Raw genomic sequence first — 25,053 nt, 5'->3', positions numbered from 1 at the left:
CCTTGGCATCCCATATGATTCCCCTAACCTGCCAGGAGTGATTTCTGAGCGCAGAGCCAGCAATAACCCCTGAGACCTGCCACGTGTGGCCCAAAAACCAAAACAACAGCAACAAAAAGAAATGCATTTCCAGACCATGTTACTATTGATGGAGAAGCGGAGGGTAGTGGACAGGGCTGTTCAGAATGTCGCACTGCAGAAAGGTCTTGTATGCATGTGATGATCTGAGCTCCATCTCCGACATTGCAGTAAAACATATCCAAACCCTCTGAAGCCCAGTCCCTACCTATACCTACTTCAACTCTTTCCCTTTCAAGCTTGCAGGAAAGAAACTGAAAGTAGCCAGGGTTCTAATCAGTGAGCCACACACAGCCTTTTGGCACTGAATGGGGAAGCCAGGGAAATACCAACACCACTCAGTGTAAGAGGGTATTGAGGACAGAGGGAGGAGGTCACCCAGGACCTAGGGCAGTTTCTTCAACACTGAACTGGACCCCACCCCAAGCCTATGGTGCCAAGCCCTTTCCTCTTAATTGTAATTCTCGGAGTACTGGGAGGAGAAAGGCATCCAAATGGTCCAGATTTTTCAGCACATTGGAGATCCAGAGCATGTGTTGTAAACTCTCTTGGAAGCAAGGCAGTTAGTTTGGAAGGAAGTGACTGTGTTACCAGTAGTCCTAGTCCGGAGGTGGAAGAATCTGCCTGGGGAAGTGCAAAGGCAGCTGGAGATAAGGCTGAACTTGGAGACAGAACTAGAATGGGCTTTTTCTGACAGTTGCTTCCTTCCGCTGCTTGAACTTCCTTCTCAGCAAGCTGTGCAGACCAGAGACATCATTCTTTATGTTTTTTTTTTGGTGGGGTGCAATATCTGACAGTTCTCAGGGTTTAATCTTGGCTCTGTGCTCAGAGATCAGAGATTACTTCTGACGGCACTTAGGGAACCTTAAGAGGTGCCAGGATTGAATCTGGGTAGGCTGCATGCAAGACAAGTGCCTTAACTCCCAAATGATCTCTCTAGTTGCCAAAGAAGCATCTTGTCTTGTCTTTTCGTAGCAGCATGAAGAAGGTGAGTTCAAAAAAAGTAAGAGCTAAATTCAATATTAGAATCAGAACTCTTGTTTGGCAGGGGTGGTTGAAAATGTTGAGAAAGCACCTCCGAACTTCTCTGAAGAATACGAGGTGGAAACCTTAAGCAGAAATCTTTATTTGCATTTGAGTTGGAAATGTGCCTGTGAGGGTTTGCCCAGGAGGGCTATTACTGTTCACCCTAGTGCCAGGCAGTTGGTAACTTACCCTCCTTAAAAATACACTTCCTTGTTCTCTTTTCCTATGAAAATTGCTTTTGGGTGCCAAGAGGTAGCTCAAAGGTCTGAAGCTCAGATTTTGTATACAGGAATCCTGGGATTGATCCCTGATACCATATTCATGTCCTGAGCACCACCAGGAGTGAAACTATTTAGCATAGAGAAAAAAATCATATCATAAACAATGTCTTGTGACCAAGCAAAGAAGATGGTTCGGGGGACATGAATCTACAATCTTTTTACACTGTCTTACATGCCCCTCAATAAAATAAGCCTGTTTTTCTCACATTGACTCTTGACTCTTAAATATTGCCCTTCTGACTGTAAGCTCTGAAGTTGGGCTCCAGAACAGGATGAATCCAAGTTTGGGAAACTGAGACAAGAGAAAGGGACTCTCCAAAGATTGGAAACCGTGAGAATTTTGCATAGACTGGGGATGTAGTTGGATTGTTCCAGGTTGTTTTCCCTTTAGTTTCCCACTGGACCAACTACTTGGGTACATCTCTTGGTGACATTGGAGTTTTATGAAAAAAATCATGATGTTCCATTGCTTGTCTTTGAAAGGGACGGAGTGACATTTTTGACTTGGAATACTGGAACTAGGAAAATGAAGTAGTGATTCAAAAGACCAAGAACTCAACAAGGAAACACTGACTTTAATGGAAGACATGAAAGAGAAGGGCCTGGAAGACACAGATAGGGCCCAACATCCTGCAAAAGTTGAGTACTAACAAACAGTGCTGGCGGGGATGTGGAGAGAAAGGAACCCTTATCCACTGCTGGTGGGAATGCCGTCTAGTTCAACCTTTATGGAAAGCAATATGGAGATTCCTCCAAAAACTGGAAATCGAGCTCCCATACGATCCAGCTATACCACTCCTAGGAATATACCCTAAGAACACAAAAATACAATACAAAAATCCCTTCCTTACACCTATATTCATTGCAGCACTATTTACCATAGCAAGACTCTGGAAACAACCAAGATGCCCTTCAACAGACGAATGGCTAAAGAAACTGTGGTACATAGACACAATGGAATATTATGCAGCTGTCAGGAGGGATGAAGTCATGAAATTTTCCTATACATGGATGTACACAGAATCTATTATGCTGAGTGAAATAAGTCAGAGAGAGAGAGAAAAACGCAGAATGGTCTCACTCATCTATGGGTTTTAAGAAAAATGAAAGACATTCTTGCAATAATAAATTTCAGACACAAAAGAGAAAAGAGCTGGAAGTTCCAGCTCACCTCAGGAAGCTCACCACAAAGAGTGATGAGTTTAGGTAGAGAAATAACTACACTTTGAACTGTCCTAATATTGAGAATGTATGAGGGAAATGTAGAGCCTGTTTAGGGTACAGGCGGGGGTTGGGTGGGGAGGAGGGAGATTTGGGACTTGGGTGATGGGAATGTTGCACTGGTGATGGGTGGTGTTCCTTTTATGACTGAAACCCAAACACAATCATGTATGTAATCAAGGTGTTTAAATAAAAAAAAAAAAAGAAAACTGGAGCTAAACAAGGTTGAACAAGTAATTTGGAGAACAAAATAAAAATATGGAAAAATAAATCATTGTCTGAAAAAAAAAAGTTGAGTACTTACTTCTTTACCAGGGTAAATGGACATTCTCTAAGATAGGCTGCACGCTAGGTCATAAATATGCCCGCATAAAATTAAGAAGATGGAAAATGTATTAACTATCGTCTCAGACCATAAGTCTTTGAAAACGGAAATTAATCCCTAAAGAAAATGGAAGGAAACAACTCAAACACTTGGAAATTAAATAGAGTAAGTAAGAATTTACTGAGTAAAATATTTATACAAAAAGAAAAATTTATACAGAGAGAAGGAAGGAAAGAAGAGAAGGAGAGAGGAATAAAGAAGAAAGAAAGAAAGAAAAAAAAGAAAGAAAGAAAGGAAGGAATAAAGAAAGAAAGGAAGGAAGGAAGGAATAAAGAAAGGAAGGAAGGAATAAAGAAAGAAAGGAAGGAAGGAATAAAGAAAGGAAGGAAGGAATAAAGAAAGAAAGGAAGGAATAAAGAAAGAAAGGAAGGAATAAAGAAAGAAAGGAAGGAAGAAAGAAAGAAAGAAAGAAAGGAAGAAAGAAAGGAAGAAAGAAAGAAAGAAAGAAAGAAAGAAAGAAAGAAAGGAAGGAAGGAAGGAATAAAGAAAGAAAGAAGATCAACAAGAAGGAAGTAAAGGAGGAAGAAAAGGAGGAAGAAAAGAAGAAAGAAAGAAAAGGAAATAAGAAAGGAAGGAAAGAAAGAAAAAAGAAGGAAAGAAAAGGAAGGAAGGAAGGAGGAGGAGGAGGAAGAGGGAAGGGAGGGTACAACAAATGGCCAAAGGCAACTGAATTGAAGAGTTTATCTATGAACCCTAGTTTATAGGGTTCATATAGGACAGTGCTGGGAGGTGGGTGTGCATGAAACTATTATTAATGTGTAAAATAATAACAATGGTGGCTATTCCCTTGAGGAAGGAGCTATAGCACAGCTGATTGGGTGTGTGTCTTTTTTTTTTTTTTTGGTTTTTGGGCCACACCCATTTGACGCTCAGGGGTTACTCCTGGCTATGCGCTCAGAAATCGCCCCTGGCTTGGGGGGACCATATGGGACACTGGGGGATGGAACTGCAGTCCATCCTACGCTAGCGCTTGCAAGGCAGACACCTTACCTCTAGCGCCACCTTCCCGGCCCCGGGTGTGTGTCTTATACATGGCCAATCCAGGTTTGATCTCCAGCACCCTGAGCCTGCCAGGAGTGATTCCTGAGTGCAGAATCAGGAGTAAGCCCTGATCGCCACCCAACACCTAGTCAAATAAATGCTGGCTTAGTGGCTGAAGATAATGGCTACAACAGCAGGTGTTCCAAGACCTTGAATGAGAAATGGTAGAGCTGGATGCTGAGAGGAGATGGAGCCTTCTTCTGGCAAAGCCTCTGCAATTTATGACACAGGCAGGGAGGACAAAGGTCAGAAGAGCTCACTATGAGCAGATTGGTGAGGACTTTTTGAAAGAAACAGAAATGGACTTTGTAGTTAGATTTGGATTGAAAAACCAGGTTGACTCTGGTGAAACATGTTTAGTGTTAGATTAGTCTAGAAGCAGGTTGCTGATTGTCTGACATGTGCACCTCTTTTTGGGGGTGAGAAGAAGAAGATGGCCAAACTCTGCTGAAATCTTAGGGGTCTGGAGACTTTCTGTGTGAGCTCATCCATCCTGGAGGTGGGGCGGAGGCTGGGGAAAGCAAAATTACTGCTGTTGGCACTGGTGGGAAGTTGGCTAGACATGAAGGATTTTTACCAAGTGCTCATTCTTCTGGGTAACTGTTTCCGACAAGCCTCTAAACAAGCTTTCCTCAAGATGTGTCATGGCATGGACATATGGTACAAAAGTTACCTTGCCTTGCACATGGCCAGGCCTGCTTTGATCCCTAGCACCACCTATGGTCCCCTGAGCACAGCCGGAAGTGTTCCCTGAGCACAGAGACAAGACTGAACCCTTAGCTCTGCAGGGTGTAGAAAAACATATCTCCTTCCCCCAAAAGCTTGTAATTAAGGATTGTGGTCTTTGCTCATTTACAGGGGTCGTGGGGTTCGGGGTCAACCAGATAGCAAGGCAGAGCAAAGTGCTTTCCAGAGCATATTTCCCTGCCCCCCACACACACCCAGTCTCACAAAGGGGCTTAATTTCCTTGTGAAACTCTTTCCAGTGCCTGTGTATTCACCAGACAAGGGGAGGAGAGGCAAAAGGGGAGCAGGAACCCTGAGTGAAAAATTGCCAAGTTTGTTTTCCACACGCCCCCTTTCTCTGGTGTCAAACAGATCTCCTGGGAAAAGAAAACATCTTTCAGGGCAGTTCCTCGGGAACATTTTTTTCCCTCCTTCACATGATTGATGTTGAGGCAACAGGGTCAATGCAGTCTTCCCACTGGGCAGTGTAAGGGATCTCAGGGTCTTATGGGTGGCGGTGGCGGTGGGGAGATTCTTCCCAGACCCCTGGAGCCTGAACTTAGCCCAGCCTTGTGAGATGTGTCCAGGAACAAGATGGCGGGCATGTGAGGTACTGAAAAGGTCTCTCATTGAAAAGAACCCCAACTTTTAGGGCATTTTTGAGGGGTTGTAAGTATTGTGGGGTAGGAGGATTTGAGACCTGACTCAGTAATTCTCTGTGTCAATTTTTGATTTTGTGTTTGTGATTCACTCCTGAGGCAATGCTGGAAATTAAATATGGGTCATACATGTATGAAGCAAGTGTCTTATCCTTGTCCTTTCTCTCCAGCTTGAATATTATTTCTTTAGAGGTTTCATCTACAGTAAAGGCCCCTCTGTGGGTTGACAGCAATAGGTTCGAATCCTCAGTCCTGACTTGGTCTCAGGATCACATTTATCAAGTGGCAATCACAACCGTAGGACTTTGTGTCAAGGGCTTTCCTGGGGATCAAAGGAATTCCAAAGACAAATGGGTGTTCATCATTCTAGAAAACAAAAGAATAAACTACCCTTAGATTGTATCAAGAAGGACCTAGGGAGAGCAAGAAAGCGTTTTGCATCTTTGCCCCTTTTTGCATCTCTTCCCCACTGAAAGTTTAGAACTCTCTGGAATTAAGAAAAGCTAAAAGACTGGCCTGAGGCCCATAGTTTGGAAGATGTGGCCACCTCTCTGTCAGATGCTGCCTGTTGTGTTCTGACCGGCCAAAATAGAACCTCAACAGCATGCATGATAAGGCTCCCAAGTCCCTCCACTCAGCCAGTGGAGACTGTGCAGTAGAACCTATGTTGACCTCTAACCTCTTTGTTCTTCATTCTCAAATTAAATATTTATTCTTTTTCAATGACATATCTCACCATGTTTCTGTACATGCATTTTTTTTCTCAACTGCATATGTTCACCATTCTCCTTCAGGATTGTGTGAATTTCCTGAAAAACAAAACAAAACAAAACAAAACAAAACAACTATGATTGTTTAAACAGTGACCTCACTCTTTCTTGAGGGCATAAAACTAGACCCTTATTATCTCTCACTCTTTGAAGCTGTTATCCAGTGGTGCTCTAGTAGTTTAATTGCTAATAATGCTCTTCTCTCCATGTGGTTGCTGTTGGCTCTTTTAAGGATAACTGGGCCACTATGAGCCATTTTTATTTTGCGGGGGGATTGGACTACACCCTGCCATGCTTAGGGTTTACTCCTCACAAGGAATCAATCCTTTCAGGCCTAGGGCACCATATGGGATTCCAGGGATTGAATATGGTTAGCAAATGCCCAACCTGCTGTACTATTTGCCTCCCAATGAGGCATTCTTTATCTGAAAGGTTAGCATAATCTCATAAACCCTCCAGCTCATTGGGGGATGAAGGGGAGCAAAGGAGACTCTGATTATCAATGTAAAGACTCCACTTGTAGTAATCCAACCCTGGGTAGAGAGGTCTGAAGCAGGCGCACCGCAAAAATTAAGAAAATAAGGTAGCCATAAGGGAGAAAAATCATGGGGTCAAGGGACTTCCAGCCTCGTGGACTGAGCCTTAACTGTTCTTATGTGTAATTTTATTGTACAGACTCAATCCACATCGGGGAGAAGGGCAGAAGCAGTTAACAAAGTATCTATTTCATGCTAATCAAATCCAAGTGGGTCTTTTACACATCTCAGAAGGGGTGGTTGAAGGGAAAAGGAAGGGGCCGGTGAGGTGGCTCTAAGGTGTCTGCCTTGCAAGCGCTAGCCAAGGAAGGACCGCAGTTCGATCCCCGGGCATCCCATATGGTCCCTCCAAGCCAGGGGCAATTTCTGAGTGCTTAGCCAGGAATAACCCCCTGAGCATCAAACGGGAGTGGCTGGAAAAACAAAAACAAAAAACAAAACAAAAAGAAGGGAAAAGGAAAGTAGGGCAAAGTCTCTGTTTTGGGTAAAGCAGGGTATGCTCTGTGTGTATGTCTGCACCTTATAGAAATGTAGCCCAGTGAGTTAGGTGCTTACCTTGCACATAGCAACCCCCTGCATCCCCTATGTTCTTACAAGTCCCACCAGGAGTAAACCTTGAGAACCACTGGGTGAGATCCAAAAACTAAAACATTGACAGCAACAAAACAAATGGGAAGGTTCTAGAGCAAATAGGTTGATGTTGCTAGAAGTTAATGAAGACAACTGCAATGCTCAGTGGACAATGGAAGCTTAGAAAAAAGCATCACTTTTTCTGTCCCTAGACTTTCTTGTTGGGCAAAGTGAAAACAGCCTTGCTTGGAACATTTTTGTTTATTTGGCCATGAATGCGGACACTTAGCCTCAAATTTGTGAATATTGGAAACATCTAACTAAGGTAAAAAGGAACATAGGTTGTTAGAATTTTTGTTGTTGGGCTGTAATTACCCACTGAATACACATTTTGTTGGAACAAGGTATTCCAATGACCTTGTTGATGGTAGGGATGGCCTTGTGATGAGGCAATACAAATGCCCACTATCTCCTGTCTTCTTCCTGCCAACATGCATCATGCAAATTGATGAAAGCTACTAACTTTGGACCACGGAGGTGCAATTAGGTTGGGCGGGAAGGTTAAAGGAGAAATCTTTGAGGCAGGCACTATTTGAGTTTGCATATATAAACATTTGATTGCTTCTCTTTAATTTATTAATGTCTGGAATATAGACATAGGGTTGGACTTCCTAGAGCCGTTTCCTGACCATGAGGTTATCTTGAGGACAGAGGCAATAATGGAGCACACTAGAAGTAGAACCTGGGAACTGATAACACGATTCAACTCCTGCTCTGATTTGGATCTCCTCTATATAAAAAGAGGAAAGGAGAGAGGCAAGGATTCATCCTAGGAGCCCCTGGAACACATTGTCATGTATACACTTTCCAGAACCCAAATAGGACCCACCCTATCTCACACTAACAATGCCACTTTCTCTTGAGTCCTCCCAACTTAGTGAGGCTGGGGCTATACTTACAGAAAGTCTGTACACCTAATGATAAAAAGGAGAAATCTCTGTCCAGAGCAGATCAAAGGTCTCTTTGGGAGTACCTGGAAGACGGGTGCAGTTTTCTTTATTAAAATAAATTTCCTTCCTTCCTGTAGTTTGGGGTCATTGTATCAGTCAACATGGAGGCACTGGATCCTGTGTATCATATATGTAATATGACTCATGGGGCTATTAATCTCTGAGCAAACCATCAGAATGAACTGATAAAACAGAGTGCTATGCTGATATGGAAATCAGTCCTCTCTATGCAAATAAATTGCTCATGTGATTACCAGTTAATTTACAAGCCACCAGCTGTGGAAGCAAGCTTGTGTTTTACGCTAGCCAAACAAAAAGTTGTATAATTTATATGACCATACAGATTTTTGCCTGTCCTGTCTTTGCTCTACTGCATTTCTTCTTTGGACTTCTACTCTCCTGATAGATAATTGTTTTCTGATAGATCTCATGGTTGTCCTCCAAGAACTTCTGTCACATGTTGGGCCCAGAACTTATGTGTTTGTGGTAGTTCCCTACTCTCTCTGTAAACATCTTAAATCAGAGATGCTAGGTAATACCTAATGGGGGTACTTAAGAAGAAAAATCTAATTTTCCAATTACAGAAAGATGGAAGAATTTTTCTCTCTTTCCCCCACTAAATCTAATGAAAATACCTGGATATTATATAGAAAAAAATATATAAGAAGAGTTGTAAAAGAAACGAGAAGACGTCAAGCTTCCCAAGACCTGGACCCAAGGAGCAACTCAATCATGAGTTCTTAGGGTTCTTATGATTTATAGAGTCCAGACTCAAAACCAAGGAATCCAGCAACCTGGTAACACCAGCACACACAGCCAAAGCCCTGTTTCCAGATAAAGGAATAAAAGGTAACCTTCTAAAATACAAAAAGCCTAGAGACACTGAACTGTTTTATTGTGGTCATAGACACAGATAGACTGTGGTGGCCCCATTTTCATCCAGGCTTGTAATGACCAAAGCAGTGAGTCTAAAGTTTCATTCTTGTTAGGTTATAATTTGCTTCAGAAGAGGAATAGGACATTACCACTAATCCTTTAGACACCAGAAGATCAATAAAAAAAATATTAACAACAATGTTTTCTGTGTGAAAGGGGAAGCACAGATTAAAATGCAGAACTTCCATGACAGGACAAACTCATACAACTCAAGTGATATGAAACTTCAAATTTGAAGTTTTCAAATTTGATAATGATCAAGATCATTAAGTTCATATTTTTAATGTTTAATGTTGGTAGGTTACACCAGGCTCTGTACTCAGGGATCACTCGTGTGGGTCTTGGGAAATCATATGGTGTGGGGACTTGAATCAGAGTTGTGGTGGCCACAGCCACATGTAAGCAAGTGCCTAAATCTTGTACAGTCTCTCCTATCCCCTGAATCCATATTTTTTTAAAGCTTCCCTCCAAAATAAATCTACAGAGACAGATACTTTCCATAAAAATTTCAATAAATTGGGGCCAGACTGCTAGCACAGCGGTAGGGCATGTGTCTTACACACGGATGACCCAGGATGGAGCTAGGTTTAATTCCCGAAATCCCATATGGTCCCCCGAGCCAGGAATAATTTCTGAGATCAGAGCCAGGGGTAACCCTTGAGTGAAACCGGGTGTGGCCAAAATAAAAATCTATAAATATTTAAAGGAAACTTATTAAAACCTATTCTATATTTGTAGAAGAATTAAAGAACTTCCAACCTATATAATGAAGTCAAAGGTACTGACCAGAAAACCATAAACACTAAGAAAAATTTTTAAAAAAGGAAACAGAACCCAACACATAATCCTTAACAAATATCAGCATAAGACTTCTGCAATATATAACAAGTTATATACATCATCAAGCAGAATTCATCCAATAACCTCATAAAATGTGGACTTGAAGTCACTCCACCATATTAATGTCATTAATTCCATTAAGAAGAAAGAACACATGAGGCCGAAGAGATAGCATGGAGGTATGGCATTTGCATTGCATGCAGAAGGACGGTGGTTTGAATCCGCCATTTCAGATGGTCCCTTGAGCTTGCCAGGAGTGATTTCTGAGTGGGGAGTCAGGAGTAACCCCTGAGTGCAGCCAGGTGTGACCCAAAAACAAAACAAAAAACAAAAAACAACAACAACAAAAAAGTACAACTCATGTGATCCTCCCTAAGAATAAGTTACTTTCTCCTGACAGAAGTTAATAAAGCTACTCTCTCTCATACTCATTTTATCTGTGGTTATGGAAGTCCTAGTCAGTGTAGTAAAGCAAGGAAGTAAAAAAAGGGAAAAAATATTTCTAAGTAAGACTGCCATAAGGTTGTCCCTATTCAAGAGAGAAATAAGACTGTCCCTATTTACATATGACAAGATAACACAGCAAAATCCCAAGCAATTTACCAAAACAAAAAAGAATCTAACAAGTGAGTTCAGCACAATTGAAGGATCTAAAAAAGAGTGGAGGGCCCAGAGAGATAGCACAGCGGTGTTTGCCTTGCAAGCAGCTGATCCAGGACCAAAGGTGGTTGGTTCGAATCCCGGTGTCCCATATGGTCCCCCGTGCCTGCCAGGAGCTATTTCTGAGCAGACAGCCAGGAGTAACCCCTGAGCACCGCTGGGTGTGGCCCAAAAACCAAAAAAAAAAAAAAAAGAGTGGAAAAAATGGGAATCAATTGTATTTCTAGATACTATCAATCGATATATATATAATAAAATTAATAATGTAATACTATTGATCCTTAAAAACTTAGGTGTAAGTCTAAGAAAATTATATAAGATTCTTTGCTGACAATGATAAAAATAAAAGGAAACATAAATCTAAATAAATGAGGGAAATGAGTGGATTAGAAGTTTTCATAGCACAGCGGTAGAGCATTTTCCTTGCACACAGCCGACACAGGATGGATAGTGGTTATTCGAATCCCGACATCCCATATGGTCCTCCGTGCCTGCCAGGAGCAATTTCTGAGCACAGAGCCAGGAGTAACCAGAGTGCAGCCGGATGTGACCCAAAAACAAAAACAAAAACAGAAGGTTTTCACACAATAAAGATGTTAAATCCTGCTAACTTGATATGCATATTGAATGCAATTCCTATTAGAATACCAGCAAGTTGGGGCCTGAGTGACAGTACAGTGGGTTGGGAGTTTGCCTTGCATGTGACTGACCCAGGTTTGATCCCTAGCATTCCATATGGTCCCCTGAGCCTACTAGGAGTAATTTCTGTGCACAGAGCCAGGAGTAACCCTTGAGTGCCACCGGATGTGGTCCAAAAACAAAATTAAAATGAACAAACAAAAAAAGAATACCAGCAAGTTTTTGGATGACTAGATTCAATATTAATCTAAAGCTTATGTGGAAAACAAGAGGAATTAGAATTGACAAACCTATACTTGGGAAAGAAACATAAAGTTAGATATATTTCTATTTTATTTCAGTAATTCAAACTACATATGATAGAAAAAAGACAACTACAGAGATCAACACAATGAAACCGAGAGCCAAGAAATAGATCCACAAAGTATATACAATTTGCATTTTAACTAAGATGAAATATATAAATAGTAAAGACGGTCTTTCTTAACAAAAGGTGCTGAAGCCATTGGATATCCATAAACATAGCAAACCTCACCGAATACCAAAAATATAGACACAAAATAAATCTTCAACTTCAAGTGTAAGACAAGCAGAATGATTCAATAAAAATATAGGAGAATATCTTCATGGTCCGGGGTTAGGCAAAGAGTTTTTAGATTTGATACCATGAATAGAAACCATCAGGTAAAATGGGCAAGTAACTATCATCAACATTAAAAAGAAAAAAAATTTGACCTGAGAAAGATTGTTGATTGCTGAAGGCCTTGGAGACAGTTCAAAGGGCTGGAGGGCAGATTTGCACGCTGGAGTCCTAGGTTGGCAACCTAACACTGTATGTTCTCCCTGAGCACCACTTCGTAAGACCCAAACAAACCAACACAACAAATATCCTATTAAGAGAACAAACAGTGGGAAAAATAATAATAGCATAGGAGAAAATATTTTCAAACTTCATGTCTGAAATCTAGAATGAAGCAAAATATTTCTGAACTCCACAGTAAATATATGTAACTATCCAAAACAAAAAACAATCTAATTAGAGACATGAAGAGACACTTCACTGAAGAGGATGTCAAGATGGTAAATACGCACATGAAAAGCTGTTTCCAAACCTCATTAGCCATTAAGAAAATGCAAAGTTAAACCACAATGAGATATCATTACATACCTATCAGAAAAGGGTGAAAGCAAAACAAACCAGAGCTTAGTACAGAAGAATTCTCCTAAGCAATTCAGACAGAGAGGAGCACCTCAAAGAGGGAAGCTTAGCCCTTGACCCTGTGAGTGTGCTGTGCAATCAAAAGTTAAGTGAAATGGGGGCTGGGAGAATTTGACAGCTAGGAAGCCTGGTAGACCTCCCTCTCTAGGTGACCAAGGGCATTGGCAGCAGCCATACTCATTGCATCTGCCCTGGTGGGATGATTGCACCTCCTCCCAAAAGTCCCATTGCTCAGTCTGACCAGGACAAAGCCATCCCAAACCTGCACTGAAAGACAGGCTACAAATGACCTAGCCAGCACACCTTTGACCCGGAAGCTCATTAAGAACAAGGAAACTGCCATAGACCAGAAAAGGCTAAGGAGATGTGACAGAGGTCATAGGGAGTGGGGGTAGAACCTGGGTGGGATTCTTAGACAGAAAAAGGAAAGTAGGGAACACACTGGTGAGTTTACTTGAAAGTATTATGTCCAGGTCGTCACCTTTGTGACAACATAAAACATTAAAACACAAAACATTAAACATATAAACACATAAAACATAAAACATAGGGGAAGGGTAAATGAGAAGTATGTGGAACTCTGGTTCTATCTCTGTAGTTCTTCTGTCCAAACCTGTTCTAGCATTAGAAGTGTTGCCAAACCACGTGTGAAACTTGGCGTTACCAAAGTCTGGTGAGGTTGCTGAGAGGCAGGTTCACTCAGGTGCGGCCAGCACCCATTCAAAATGGCGCCACCATTCTGGACAATGGTTTGGCAGCATCGTTGAAAAGTGAAGCATCAGCTAGTCCATGACCAGCTATCAATTTCCTGTGTTTTCCCCCCCAAAGCATGGAAACATTGCCCCCACAAACCCATGGCCTCAGGTGTTTAAATATAAAGGCTGCTCCATAGGTTATTGTCCCAACTAGAATCAGCCCAGTAACTCATTGTGGGGTAGATAGAGAAACCAGTTAGGCTCATCTGTGACACAGGCTGTCATTCAACCACGTAATGGCATCAAGTTTTGATACACAACAACTAGCAAAATGAATCTTGGGAGACACATGCTAAGAAGGGAATAAAGGACAATCTCAAGGTTTATTGATAATCTCAAGGTCCTATGCCACATGATTCTATTGAATAAAAACACGATAGTAATGGAGAAGAGATTAATGATCAGTTGGTGGTTGAGGAGAGCAGTGGGTTGGATCAAAGGGGGCACAATGAAAGTTCCTCTGATAGATTCTGTATCTTGCCTGTACCCTTGTCAATATCCTATTGCTCAACTTTATGATCATAAAGAAGTACATATTTATCTGTACCTTTCAATGTACTGATTTCTCTCAATAGTACATTCATCTGTAGTTGTTGCTGAGTGAATGTTGAAGCACAAAGTCTCAAGGCAAGGTGCTTTTAAAATCAGGCCACAGATGATGCAAACAGTCTTCATGGTATCTGCAGGGATGTGAAAGAACTGATTCTAGGTAGCTGACTTCAAGCCCTCCCTCCATGAAAACATGGGAACTAAACCTTGTCTTAGAAAAAATAGGGGACACTTTCAGGTGTAATGATGGGAAGATCACAGGAAAGTGGGAAGACAGAAAAGAGGGTGTGGCTTTTGAAGTACATTTGGTCTTGTCCTCTCTAAAGCAGCGACTTTGGAGATTGGTCTCTGAAACTGGGAACTGTGGGTAGTCCCAAGGTCTGTGGAAGGGTATAATAGTGGATATCTAGCACCTAGTTCTGACTAGACTAGAGTCTAGTCTCAATAAGTAGCTGTTTCTAAATGTGGTTGAAGTGTACAAGGTGGTTTCCTTGTGAGATTTCTAAAATGAATCTGAAGGTCATCTACAGAAGAGCTCAAAATGGGCTGAGTTGCCTCCATGAATCACTTTGGAAGAAGCTAAATTTCATGAAGAGCAAATCACAATTGGTTCAGAAGTTCAAGCATGCTTGTTATAAAACCAATTTTATTTCCTTGGTTTTCAATTTCATGGTACACAGCATCATTTTTTTAAGGAGGTGGTTAGCATCTTTTTGCTCATCAGACCCAAAAAAAAATCATAACCATTTATAGGGTGACATCTATGAGTTATCAAAAACATATAATTTTTTCAAGCTCAATGGAATTTTTGAGTTTGCATTTTGAGTTAGAAGCCATAGCAATGGACTTGCAACATATTCACAAAGAAAAATCCAAATATTTGTTTCTCTTAAAAAACATTATCTTTATAAAAGAACCATTGCAGTATTATAAAGGATACTGACTATAATAGGTAGAACTTATACAAATATGTAAAGATTATAAGTTTAGAGAACAGAATAAAACATCCATCCAAAGGAAAAAGTTCTTGTAACTGAAAAATAGACAAACAGACTAATAAAAATCAGCAGATGGTTTGAAAAGATGCCTCATAGGAGAGTTGTCTGAACAGTGAGTCAATGAATGGAAGCTTAATATGTCACATACCACTCAGACAAGATGTCACAGACCCTACAATGGCTAAAATTAAAAAGACAGAACTAGATCTTAGAACAACTGGAATCCTTCCACAGGAGAAGGTATTACTCTTCCCTCAATTTCTTGCCTATCTTACCTGGAAAGGGAGATCTTCCCATAACTGTGGTTGGTAATTAGAGTGGAGATGATGGGAGGTGGAAGGGTGAGAGACTCAGCAGGAAGACCCAGGAGAGAGAGAGATCAGAGTCAGGATAGATGCAGGAACAGGATAGAGGCTGCTTAGCTTAGAAGCCATGTGAGATGTGCAGTTAGGGCTTTATTAATAAAACTTTATGTCTCCTGAAACTTCAACTTACTGCTGTGGATCATTTCTTCACTTTAATCCTGATACCTACAGACCTGCCAGGCAGGAGGGGCTACAGGTACCTGGCCAGGCAGAGAAAGGCCCCATCCATCTTGCACTACCAGGACTTTATAATTAATATTTAATACACCACAAGGGGACAGTACTTTGATCTGTACTTATTAATCTGTGTCCTAGAGGAGATCTCTAAGCAGTGCTCAGGGGATACTCATGGAAATATTCAATCCAGGGCTATTTGAGTCCAACCATATGGAGATTTTAAAGGACCATGTAATTCTGGGATGGAACCAAGAACCTCAGCCTGCCAAATATGCTCTGTGCTACGACTCTTTGATTCATCTCCCTGGCTTTGGTCATTTTTTTTCAAATGCAGTTATATATTTACTACTAATATAACTCAGCAATCTTACACTAGATATTTATCCAAGAGTAATAGTAGAGATTTATACACAAATGTTCATAGCATTCTTCTCTTAATAGCCTCAAACTGGAAACACCCTAAATATCTGTCACTAGATAAAGTGATTTCAGAAATAGGAATTTTGGAATATTTGAAACTTTGCAATAAACAGAACTTATTTAAAAGTGATTATATGATATCTAAATTTTATTTTAAAACCTCTAGTAAGGAACATAGTACAGTGGGTAGGACACTGACTTGTACATAGCAAACCCTTGGTTCAATCCCCAGCATTCATATTCTATAATTCACCAAGGGTACAGGGTCAGGAGTATCCCCTGAGGTCAAAAACTACAAAATAAATTCTCTAATCAAATAAGTTAATAAAACATGGTATTAAAACAGAACACTGAATAAATAAGAACTGGCTATGTGGCTCATATGGTCAAGCACTTAGAAGCTTTGCAAGGTTATTTTGCAAGCTTTTAAATTCCCTGTGTGGTATGAACCAACTTTGTTAATTAAAAATATAAATACTAAAGAATAAAGTCCGCGTGTTGAATGAGACTGCCCAGGCACAGTGTTTCTAACCCCTCAGGAGGGTAGGTCTAAAGAGGGCAGGGTAATGGCAGAGAGATAGTTCACAAGCAGTCAGTTGTGATATCCATTGGAGGGTCCTGAGTGATAACACAGTGGTAAGGCATTTGCCTTGCATGCGGCCAACACAGGACAGACCCTGGTTCGAATCCCAGCATCCTATATGGTCTCCTAAGTCTGCCAAAAGTGACTTCTGAGAGCAGAGCCAGAAGTAACTTCTGAGTGCCACTGGGTGTGACCCAAAAACCAAAATAAAATAAAATAAAAAAGATATTCATAGGAGTCAACTTTCTTTTATTCCATGGCCCTGTCTCTACCATGTGTAGCCACTATGCCATGTCTGCCTAACTCGTCTCTTCCCCTGATGAGCCAGAGTTTTTTTTTTATTTAAAACAGCCCACCTCATCCTAGGTGTGGGCAGGGGTCTGATCATCCAAGTGGGATTAACATCTCAAAAGAAAGTTTTGGTAAAAGGGCAATGGGGGAAGGGTTCCACTCTCCTCCCCTACTCTGCTAGTTTGGTCCTGGTGATGCCTGAGAACTGTCTGGGGTGGGCCCTACAACTAATACATATAAATACACAAATGAGTAAAGCTTTATTGTAAGTGTTGAAATGAACTACCCTGAAATTTCCCTGTTGTTTTCTCTCTCTCTCTCTCTCTTTTTTTTGTTTGTTTGTTTTTTGGGCCACACCCAGCAGTGCTCAGGAGTTACTCCTGGCTGTCTGCTCAGAAATAGCTCCTAGCAGGCACGGGGGACCATATGGGACACCGGGATTCAAACCAACCACCTTTGGTCCTGGATCGGCTGCTTGCAAGGCAAATGACGCTGTGCTATCTCTCCGGGTCCCCCCTGTTGTTCTCTTTTAAGCATATTAAATCTCTCCATAATAAAACATTTAAAATATTTCTACATAGCCAGGAGACAACCTAATTGATGTCATAGCACACAAGGATATCATATCCCAGACTGTTTCTTTTCTCAGTCTGATTCCATGTTAGCCCAGGTAGTATCGGGCATGGGTTTTATAAAAATGGAGGAAGTCTTTAATAATTATTCTGCTATTTCTAGATCATTATCTTAGTGTGTTATTTATTGATATCCAAATGTCAGTGTTGGTGAGTCTGTCACTTGGCCTAGTTGATTTGCCAAGAGAGGGTATTTCCTGTTCCAGCCTTGACTACGTGGGCAAGAGGGTGAGGAATGAAGTTAGTTGCCTTGATGCAGAAATGGGAAAAGAATTCCAGTTCATCTTGGTAATAAGCTGTTTCATGAGCCCACCTTCAGAGATCTGGCACCCTGAGTTTTAGGTTTCTCATTATCCTTCTTCCAATATTGAATCACTATGCTTGGCTAAAGTGACCTACCCACTTTCCATTGAGTTTCCTGATCATTCATTCATCTGATAAATGCTTTGTATATCTGTTATGTCATTAAAACTATCCAAGGATGTAGAATTGATCAGCAAATAAAACAGAAAAAAAATACACTGAGTACATTATATGTGATGCTATCACGTTAGCAGGGTTTGGAAAGGAATAAATATAAATGTGCAACTTCAAAACACCGACCCTCCTTGCAGTTCCATTCTGCTCCTCCTCATAGCTTTTTGTCTTTTTACAAATTTCCAAGTGCCAGATAAATGAATAGAAAGAAGTTAATAATTAATATTTGCTTATCAATGCCTTGAGTTAATAAATCCTTAGAGTTCTAAATGGTTTTAAGAAAACTCTTTTGCTAGAAAATCTTATGGAAACCCTGACCCTTTCATTCTTTATTTGGATCCTTTTCAAAGCCATCCCCAAAGATTTTTGTCATAAATAAATGATTGTGTACCTCCCAGTGGATAGGTTAGTCTTTGTAATTCTCAGAGTAGGGTCTTTAAGAAACAATTAGTAGGGCAGGAGCTATAAGTATGGGGCTCTAGGTTCTTTCCTTAGGTGAGATCAACCCCAGTTCTATCCTTGATCCTCAGCCCTACATTTAGTAGTTTTCCAGAGAATCAGCTGGAGTCATCCCTGAGCACAGGCTGATGTCTTGAACACTGCAAGGGATAAGCCACGCTCCAAGGAAAGAAACAGTTAGGGGCCAGAGTGATATTCCAGCAAGTAGGGCATTTACTTTGAATGTGCCCAACATGAATTTAATCCCTACCACCCTATCTGGTTCCCACTGCCATACCTTGAGTGATTCCTGAATACAGAGCTAGGAATTAAGTCCTGAGCATTTTGAGATGTGGTCCTCAAACCAAAACCAATTGAGAACAAAAGAAAAGTATATTTCATTGATTTTTTGATCAAAATCATAAAAATATGATGGTACTGAAGGAATTGTTTTGGTCAATTACATATATATACATATAGATGTATATATATTTCCAATATGAAATCTGCATCAAAGGGATTTAGGATTGAAATCACTAACTGTCCTAAAGAAACAAAAGCACACACACACACACACACACACAAAATAAGAGACTAAATCTTCAATCTGTTTGAAAGATGAGGTTCTAGGGCTCACTATTAAGCCTTGTATTGGTTGGGTTCAGAGAATTTCAGCTAAATTGAACAGAACTCCCTGAGCAGGAATCCTCACTTGGAATCAGCACCCAGAAAAAAGAGTTACCACTCAAGAATTGCTGTGATGTGGTTGGTGCTCAAGTCTGAAAGATAGCTCCGGGGACACCCAGTCATGGCACAAGAGAGGGTCCCAACTCTTTTTGTGAGTTTCACCTCTTTGAACCCCACCAGGTTGTTGTGGTGATTATTGGAGAAGAAATTCCTTGTCCTCCAGGCAGCAATTGAGAGATTTTGAAATATATCAGAGCACTCTGTTCTGAGCAAGACCTTCCCTGGGGTAAAACTATTAAGTCAGTGCCAACCCTACTGGGAATTTATCAGTGCCGGAGGTGAGAAGAGGGAAATACCCAATGCCAGCCCCTCCCTGCCCTGAAAAAGTGGGGGCAGCACAGAGAAATTTTTGTGAAGTTCACAGCTCAAAGACAGAGGCTCCCTAAAAGACTGAGACCTACTCAGGGGATAATTGAACCATTCCATTCACCTCTCCAACAGTTGTGGCCTGTTTGGGGCTCCTTTCATCAGTTCATTCTGCCTGAATTTTGGGAAAACACCACCATTATCAAAAGACACACAAACAGAAAGAAGAGGCAAAGCAAGACTTAGATATGGGAGGGGTTTAGGGATATCAGGTTAAGAATTAAAAAATGATTATTAGGAGAATAGATGAAGAGGCCTCATACAAGCAGATGGATAATATACGCAGAGACATGGAAATTGTAAGAAAACCAGAAAGACAAGCTAGAGGTCAAGAGTTTTTCAATAGAAAGGAATTGCAGTACAATAGTTAGTACAATAGAATGCTTCTTTTAACTGGCATTTACACAGATGGGACATAGTTAAGAAAAGAACCTTTGAACATGAGGATATCTCAAAATGAAACTTCTGAAGTGAGAAGCAGCAAGAAATAACATCAATGATTTAACACCCCACCATCACCAAATAGATGAGTATATGAAGAACTATGAGACAGTTTCAAAAGGTATTGCATACATGTAATGAGATTACTAGGTGGGAAAAAGAGAGCGAAGAAATGGAAGAAATATTTACCATACTCATTAATGGAGATTTTCCCTCAAGTTAGTGTCAGATATGAGAGGCTCAGAGAACACCAAGCAGGATCAATGCCAAAATAAGTAAGGTTGGATGTAGGGCGTGCACACTTCAGAAAACCAAAGAGTGAGCCCAAGTGGAGCCAGAGGTAAGAACGCCCTACCTAGCTGAGCAAACAAGAATTCTATCAGCCTACTCAGAAATCGGGCATGCAAAGCAGAAAGCAGAGCATGGCATTGAACATTTAAGGTGTTGAAGGGTAAGACCCATCAATTTAGTGTTCTATATCCTGCAAAGTTATCCCTCCACAATGAAGGGAGTGTAAAGTAGAGTTTTTCAGAGAAACAAGCATTGAGGGGTTTGGGTGCCAGTTTACACCTCACCTATATTTTAAGAAATGTTAGAGGGAAGAAAAGAGAAGGAAAATAGTACAGGTTAGAAATCCTGATCTCCTTAAAGAAGGGAAGAACATCAGAAGAGGAGTAGACAGAGATAAAATAAAATATACTCACTCAGAATTATTTCAGAGATAAAAATCAATGAAAAACTGACCAAAGGCAACAGAACCTTAAAATGGTCTATAGAAAAGAGTTTAATCTGGTGAGGGGTAGGGAGTGGGGGAGATTAGAGAGAGTGGAGGGCCAGCCTAGGGAAAGGTATGGTATTGAGAGGTGTGGTGTTATATGCATGAAGCCCCCTTAATTAACAGTAGAGGAAATTATTGTGCCAAAATTGTGCAAAAGAAATCTAAAAGAAGTAATAATAACATGATAACAACTATGCATTTGGCTATGTGTGCTCATGTGTAGATAAAATGACTTGTGGCAAATATGGAAGCGAGGTGAAGAGGAAATTAGAATCATTTTTTATCATACCTGTGACATATATAATGATATGTGAAAATGATCTTTAATCAGTTATATATGTGGATTGCAACTCTAAGACAAATCTAACATAAATAGAATAGCTGATCTGCTAGCAACAGAGGGAAAAAGTCCATTCTATAAAATGCTCTGTTTTCAGGAATATTTCAGGAAAAGGGTGCAAGACAAAATTAAGGACAAGGGACTAGAAAGGTAGTTAGTACAAGGGTTAAGGCATTTGTCTTGTGCAAGGCTGACCCTAGTTTGGTCCTCAAAACTGTATATAGTTCCTCAAGCCCTGCCAGGACTGATTATTGAGCACAGAGCCAGAGAAGTAAGCCCTGAGTACCTCTGAGCATGGCCCCAAAACAATAAAAATACAAAACAGTGCCAAAGAACAAGGGCAACAAAGAGTAAACAGTAACTAATATGGTTGATATTAATCCAATATATCAATAATGATGTTGAAGTTCAAAGGGCTATCCAAATGTGCCAACTAAATGACAGATGGTCAGAAAGGATAAAAATACAATATATATTCTAAACAAAACTACATTTGCTATAAACACACAGATAGATGAAAAGTAAGCAGAAAAGACACACATGCAAAGAGGAATTGATTAATGAAAACACAAATTCAAGGAAGCAGGAATAGCTATTTGTCCTGATAGACCAGACTTCGGAGCAAGTAAATTATCTGGGATAAAGGGAAATATTCAATTACGAAAAATGGGTCAGACACTCAGCAAGTACGTAGTTCAAATCAACAGCAGCATCAATCAAATGGTTTTGAGGAATATCTCTTGCAAGAAAGGGGATGAATGTTCTTATTTCATATAGACTAATCATCAACAGAGCACACCCTGAGTCATAAAATACTCTCAACAGATGTTGAGAAATTATATAGAAATTATACAATATCTGCCCTCACACTACCATGGAATTAAACTAGAAATCAACAATGGAAAGATAGGTGGAAAATCCCTAAATACACAGAGATGAAACAATACCTCTTAATAACACATAGGTCAAAGGAAAAGAAATATCAAGAGACATTTAGATATTTTAAAAGAAATGAAAGAATAGCAAATAGCTGTGAATTTATAGAATGGAGTAAAATCCAAACTTAGAGAAATATATATATATAAACATTGAATGCATATATTAAATAAAATAAATATTAAATAAAAAGAATAAAATGCATAGAAAGAAGTAAAATATATACTTAAGACTCTAAACTCTACCTTAGGAAACCAGAAAAAGTTTTCTAAGATAGAGCAAATTAAAATCAAAAGGTCAAAAGAAAGAATAAAAAATTAGTAAAGAGGGGCCGGAGAGATAGCATGGAGGAAGGCATTTACCTTTCATGCAGAAGGTCATTGGTTCGAATCCCAGATTCCCATATGGTCAACCCGTGCCTGCCAGGAGCAATTTCTGAGCATGGAGCCAGGAGTAACTCCTGAGCACTGCCGGGTGTGACCCAAAAACCACACACACACACACACACACACACACACACACACACACACACGCGCGCACACACACACACAAATTAGTGAAGAAAGAAATAATTTGAAAACAGAAAATTAAGAGGGAAAAAAACTAACATTTAAAAGTGGAATCTTTAAAAAGAACAACAAAATCAGTAGGAATTTAGCCTGGTAACTAGCTTATGAAAAGGCTACAGAAGGTATGATTCCAACTACAGTATCTTCTGGGAAAAGCCAAACTATGAAGACAGAGAAAAAGACCAGGGACTGGCAGGAGAAGAGAGAAATGATGTAGCACACCCCATGCCTGTAGGCAGGGGTCCTAGAACAGAGATTCCCCTCTGGTCCAGGGGGTTGGTTTTGGAGTTGCTGACACAGAGTCATTAAGATGCTAGCATGAGGGGAAATGGCAGGCAAGATCTAGGTAGGGGAACTCCTCTTCCTATGTTTGTGACATTCAGGTTGATCTAAAATTATTCCACCCTGAAAAGGGTTTTGTTTTGCAAAGGAGACACACACCATGGGCTTGAGCTAGAAGCTATTCAGCACTTTCTCTGCCTTGATTTTCCATCTGCAGTGTTACTTTCTTTCTCTGAGATGGAAGAGAACCTTGACTCAACCCCTTTCCCAAGCGAATCAATCAGTTAGAAAAGAAAGTGAGGATGCAGATACGTGACCACCCACCCATCCCCACACAGATCACTTGCAGGAACAGGCAGGCAGTCTGTAGAAAGTGGAGTGGGACAGCAAGCCGGAAGTGTAGACAGTGACCTCTCTGCTTGCCCACCTTGGTAGTGCCAGCCACACTGACACCAGGCTGCAGCATCAAAGTTCATTGCACAGCTAGCCGGCACAGCTGGCCCGAAAATGGGGAACCACTTGGAAGGCTTCTCCTGCTGGCCATTCCCCTCTCTCCCATTCCACATAAGCTCCAGGCAAACAGTCCCTTGGCTTCCCCCTTCACCTGATTGGCACTTTGAACAGAGCAGTGCAATCTGCATACAGGAAACACATCTAGTCCACCTTTGGCCAGCCTCAGGAGATGGTGTAAAGGGGGAGAGGCATCAGAGGAGGTGAATGAGGATGTGCCGAGAACATTCTGGAATTGTAAGCACCATGTTGCTGGTGCCATTTACCCTGAGCTGTGGTTCTCTCTAAATAACTATTTCACCGAACATGGCTCCCTTCCAACTTTGTTTCCTTCTTCTGGTCTCTGTCCTACTTTTTAGGCCCCTTAGTCTTGTGCAGTGTCCTGCCCACATCTGGGTATTTCATCTGTGACCTCTTTAAAACAGCCTATGGGTTTACAAAAAAACCCAAGGAACCATGTTGGGATATATTGCTCTAGATTTATTGGATATTCTGCTAAAGGTTCATGTTCTCTTGACAGTGTGCTTCCTAGGAATGGTATGGTCACTGACCTTTAGCAGCTGGCCTTGACTTGATATCCCTGTACTCCACATCCCCTCAACTCTGGCTTTGTCCTCAGAATTATAACTTTGGACTTTAAGTCCTAAAAGTCCTGTAATTGTTCATGAAAAAGAATAAAATTCAATCAAGTAACAACTTTGCTAAGGAACGTAGAGGGAAAGAAGACTTGTTTCCAAACATTGCCAATTACTGATGGATGCTCTTTGCCACATCTCGCCCTTAGTTTGGGCCCTATTTGGGCACTTGGCTTCAGTTCCTCCTCTCTTCCAGTTCCAAGGCTTTTTCTTTCCACCCCACCCCTCACCCCTCTCTTTTTCTCTTGCTTTCTGACTTTATGGTGGGATCGGGCGTCTAGTGAGACCTTCTTTATTGACTGAAACATTTTATTTGTTTATTTATTTTTTGTTTTATTTTATTGTATTAGGTTTTGGGACCACATCCAGTGGCACTTAGGGTGCCTGGCTCTGTGCTCAGAAATCACTCCTGGCTGGCTCAGGGAACCCTATGGAATTCCAGGAATTGAACCTGGGTCCTTCCTGGGTTGGCCTCGTGCAAGGCAAATGCCCTACCGCTGCCCTATCACTCTTTCCCCTTTAGTTCATTTATTGATGAGAATGTGGTATGCTTAGAGCCACAGAGCACTGCACAAGAACTACTTCTGGCTCTGTGCTTAGGTGTGACTCCTGGTGGTTCTCAGGAGATGATACATAGTGCCTGGGACTACACCAGAGTTGACTATGTCCAAGGCATATTCCCTATCCCCTGGATTACCTCTCTAGCACAGGAAGATAATGATTAAGAATTCCAGGATTAGGGGCCGGAGAGATAGCATGGAGGTAAGGTGTTTGCCTTTCATGCAGGAGGTCATCGGTTTGAATCCCGGTGTCCCATGTAGTGCCCCGTGCCTGCCAGGAGCAATTTCTGAGCCTGGAGCCAGGAATAACCCCTGAGCACTTCCGGGTGTGACCCAAAAACCAAAAAAAAAAAAAAAGAATTCTAGGATTAGTGCAGGGGAGTGTGTGTGTGTGTGTGTGTGTGTGTGTGTGTGTGTGTGTGTGTGTGTGTGTGTGTTCTGGCCACACATGGACTTTTCCTCACTGTAGCCTTTGAGAGAGGCTAAAGTAGAGAGAAAGAGAGACAGAGACAGAGAGAGAGAGAAATAAAGAGAGACAGAGAGAAAGAGAGCCAGAAAGCCAGGGAGACCAGCCCTATCACTGAATTGAGGGAACTAAGTGGGGAGG

Source organism: Suncus etruscus, chromosome 4 (assembly GCF_024139225.1).
Source record: "Suncus etruscus isolate mSunEtr1 chromosome 4, mSunEtr1.pri.cur, whole genome shotgun sequence".
In the NCBI taxonomy this organism is placed as follows: Eukaryota; Metazoa; Chordata; class Mammalia; order Eulipotyphla; family Soricidae; genus Suncus; species Suncus etruscus.
The sequence above is the reverse complement of the archived record's forward strand: the minus strand, read 5'-3'. Positions refer to the sequence as shown.